At 41.9% G+C, this 503-nt stretch overlaps 1 non-coding gene across 1 annotated transcript; it reads left to right on the plus strand.

Annotated features, from left to right (window-relative positions):
• The first annotated feature begins 279 nt into the window (after positions 1-279).
• Positions 280-351, plus strand: trnaw-cca (transfer RNA tryptophan (anticodon CCA)). The gene has a single exon. It is a non-coding gene; the product is annotated as a tRNA-Trp (tRNA).
• The last annotated feature ends 152 nt before the right edge of the window (positions 352-503 follow it).

The raw sequence follows: 503 nt of genomic DNA on the forward strand, positions 1-503 counted from the left end.
GTCGAGATGTAGCAAGCAGGAGTGATAAGAAAGAGCTGGGAAGCACACAATTACAGCTGCAACTGCAACCTTGTGGTACAGCGGTAGTGAGTCTAACTCCAGAACTTTGTCCGTTCAAATCACATCATGTTCAAGACTTTAAGATGCACATCTGCTTTTTGGCAAACAAAAAAAATGGATAATAGTAAATTATGGAGTAAGAAATGGTTTCAAACCCTCATTCAAACCTTTGATTGTCCTTTTAAACTCTGAATATCATGCAAGGCAGATAAAGTGTGTGACCTCGTGGCGCAACGGTAGCGCGTCTGACTCCAGATCAGAAGGTTGCGTGTTCAAATCACGTCGGGGTCAACGTTTTGAGTTTCATCGCCATCCTGTGACATACAGCTACCACTGTAAGGTACTTGTCAGAGAAAAAAACCACAATATATCCTGATGGAATGACTAAGATCCTCCTACTCATGCCAGAATCTCAAATCAAGATAACATTCATCACATCGTCC

Source organism: Seriola lalandi, unplaced genomic scaffold, assembly GCF_002814215.2.
Source record: "Seriola lalandi dorsalis isolate HSWRI2012SDOR001 ecotype SW California unplaced genomic scaffold, Sedor1 jcf7180001992677, whole genome shotgun sequence".
NCBI lineage: Eukaryota > Metazoa > Chordata > Actinopteri > Carangiformes > Carangidae > Seriola > Seriola lalandi.